Genomic DNA, 3,403 nt, shown 5'->3' on the forward strand with positions numbered 1-3,403 from the left:
GAAAGAGGGAAGAAAATGATACCAAATCGAATTAACATCAACTGGGTATGATATATTTTCACTTCTAAGGAGTCTAGATTGAAAAATCTCCAACACCCACTTCCAATTTCTTGGAGTTGGAAGTCTTCAAATCTTCAAGCTCAAGAACAATGTCTCCCAAAAACTCCAAGAACTAAAAACTGGAAATATTCTAAGTCTCAAAATTCTCTACAAAAGTTTATTGATTTTTTTATACTAAGCTAGAAAACTAAATGGGTAGTTATAGTTTTAAAAAATTTGTGCTGCGAAGGAGCACTTGACGTAGTTAGTCAGGATTGCCAATGCATTCGGCGATCTTCCCTTTGGTCTACTTCATCGCCTTTCAGCTTTTGCATCCAGCATCTTCGCGTTTTGGATCATTGGGCAATACAGTACTGCTTCGCGGAACTGTTCGGCGATGCGCCGACTGCTCCTTTTAATCGCTGACTTGATATTTTCCTTCAGGGCACTCACTGGAACTTTGGGCGAGGTTACGGCGGTTCGCCTAATGCATTAGGCGATCCTCAGGCCCTCATTTCTTCGTTCTTTCAGCCGCCTTGTTCCTTTTTAGCTTGATAGTGTCCATGCTTTGTCTCTTAACTCAAATACCTGAAACTTAAGGATTTACATCAGTTATTGGGACAAAATATACATTTGAGGACACTAAATCGATCAAAATAAAGCTCTAAATGAGTCCAAATCGTGGACTCATCAACACCTCCAACTTAAAATTTTGCTTGACCTCAAGTAAAACTCAAGTTTAGCAGTTCAAAAAGGATGTCTCAAACAGTGCTACATAAGACTTAATCATGAATGTACAAATAAGACTCAACTTACTCATGCAAGGATCAATTGTGTACTCAAAGACTCAAGTTGTGACACACCATTACCATAGATTCTCAATCTCACAATACTTGTTTCAAATGCAAGTTCAAGTTTAACTAAGGTATTCAAATGCCCTCACACAAAAAATGATTCCATCTTCACACATAATGGTTTAATCATTTAAAGTTCCGAAATAAAATTCAACGCTCACACTCACAAAGAAGAACTCTATGCATTCTTTCACCCATAGGTTTGATGTATTTTCCAATTGACAATTGTTTCAGCTTACTCAAGATCAAAAAGGTCTTTTCAAGGTTTGTAATGGGGCTGAGTGCAAAGGTATGGTCATTTAGGCTCAGTGACTTTCATCCTCATGAAATGTGGTGTTTACAAATTTCCTTCTCTTTTCCTCCTCAAATTCATTCATACTCACAAGTCATCCCATTATTCACTTTCCATGGTTTGTTGGAGACCCCATTTCTTTTTGCATTTTCATATTTTATTCCACAATTTCTTTCTTTTTCTTTTTCATTCTTTTCTTTGTGTTTATCTCTTTTTTTTTGTATGGAGGGGTTCCATTTTTCTTAACACATGGATTGAAGGGAATTTTCTTGCAGTTCTTTACTTGCCTTCTCTTTTCACCCCACCCCCAACTCAGGCTTTTGGCCTAAGTTGGCTATTCAATCAACCACAAATCAAGAGGATTATATGTAGTGGATTAAGAAAGGTCATGTTTTCATCAAGTTTCTTCCAAAGAAGGATAAGGCTCAAAGTGTGTTCAAAAGAGGTTCACACACACTCACAAGGTAGGCCACAAAAGCAGTATTTGTTAAATTGGCTCACACTCTTCGAAGTTGCCTAAGATCATATCAAGAGATAGACTTACATAGTCGATCGAACTAACGGGGCAAATTTTAGGTGTTATCATGCATAGTTCACAGTAAGCTCATCACACAAGGCATCGACACCAAAGTCAAACAAGACTCCAAACTTTCGCTAGTGTGCAATGTTCATCACAAGAGACTCAATTCGATAATTGGCTAGTCATGACGAGATGCAAAGAGTTCACATATAGTCTATACAACTTCAATTGGTCTCGTTCTAGCTGTGCATTCATGTTTGTTCGATTATGAGCACTATTTGAGTCATCAATATTGCTCAAACCCAAGACTCAAATTTGGAACAGAATAGCCACATTCCACTCATACAAGAGGTGGCAAAAAATATTCGGAAATAAAAAAACACAATTATAATCATAACGACCCAATTATATAAACAAAACATCGAGCATCAATATTCACATAAAAGGTGGGCCTCACCCCACAACAAATAAAAAATCATTTGTTCTCAAATGCAAATGAAGTAAACTGTCCAAAATGTGAAAGAAAGTAAGATAGAGAGGGAGGTAAAGAAGGGATCATGTCTACGTAGTCTCTCTATCTGTTAGGGCCTTAGTGCTCGGTGCAACAGTCTAGACTTGGGCATCAGTGCTTAGAATCACCTCATAAGAAACAACTCCACTACAGACAGCCATGGGGTCTCTACCAATAATGTCTGCATAACCGTCCCTGCAAGGTCTGGGAAATCTCTGAATATGTTCTCCTTATGTACCCCAATCTGCTCCTCGTCGGTTTTAGAATCCGACTCCTCAAGCATAGGCTCATCCCGGTGTGCATCGCTGGTAGTATTCGGAGGAATCCTTGAGGTCTCTGGAGCATCCACGTCATCTGCAGCCTCAATCAATGAAGTGAAGTCGATAGACTTCAAATAGTCAACGTCTTTTCTCAACTCTGCTACCTTGTCTTTCAAAACCAAAACCTTGGAAGTCCCTCTCTATCTGCTCACACAAGCCTCAACTCTCGTAGTGAGAGTGTCAATAGAATTCTGCAGAGGGGTCAGTGCAGCTAGAATTACAACCCCAATCATTAATGGAAAATCTCTCTCTAGTCTAGTAGCTCTCACATCAGTTGATTGAGCAAGATGCCCCATCTTCGGGATCATTGCCTGAGTGATTTTGATCTGCTGGGAGGAAAAGGATGTACCTGGGGCCTGTGAGGAGGAAGAAAGAGCAGAATTACCTGAAGGCTCGGAGGCCGGAGTAGGCAAAGACGCCTCTGCAGGTATAGAGTCGACTTCCACCTCTAGAGAAGTATCGTCGGGGCTGCTCTCCTCTTGTCAGCCTCCTCTCTAGTGTACTCGGCCTCAATATGCCAGATATCAGCGGAGGAGGAAAGGATAATCTCAATATCCCTCGTATCATCCCGTGGAACTCCTACTCGCCCGTATAGTGATACGATCAAATTACACCTCTTTTAAGAAGCATAAGCGATCGTTATCACATAAAGAACCCAACTTGTAGGTTGGGGTCGATCCCACGAGGAATATGGTTTAGACTTAAGTTCAATAACGATTATATTCATTTAGCCAATGTATTTCCAAGAAAAATAAGTAAAAGGGTGGGGGGATTTGTGTAACAAATTTTGGAAATTATGAAAGTGATTAGTAAGAAAGATTCAAACTTTTGTTGTTATCAAATTGAGAAAGAAACTAGGGCGTACGT

The sequence above is a fragment of the Solanum tuberosum genome, unplaced genomic scaffold (genome assembly GCF_000226075.1).
Source record: "Solanum tuberosum cultivar DM 1-3 516 R44 unplaced genomic scaffold, SolTub_3.0 scf00011, whole genome shotgun sequence".
Lineage (NCBI taxonomy): Eukaryota > Viridiplantae > Streptophyta > Magnoliopsida > Solanales > Solanaceae > Solanum > Solanum tuberosum.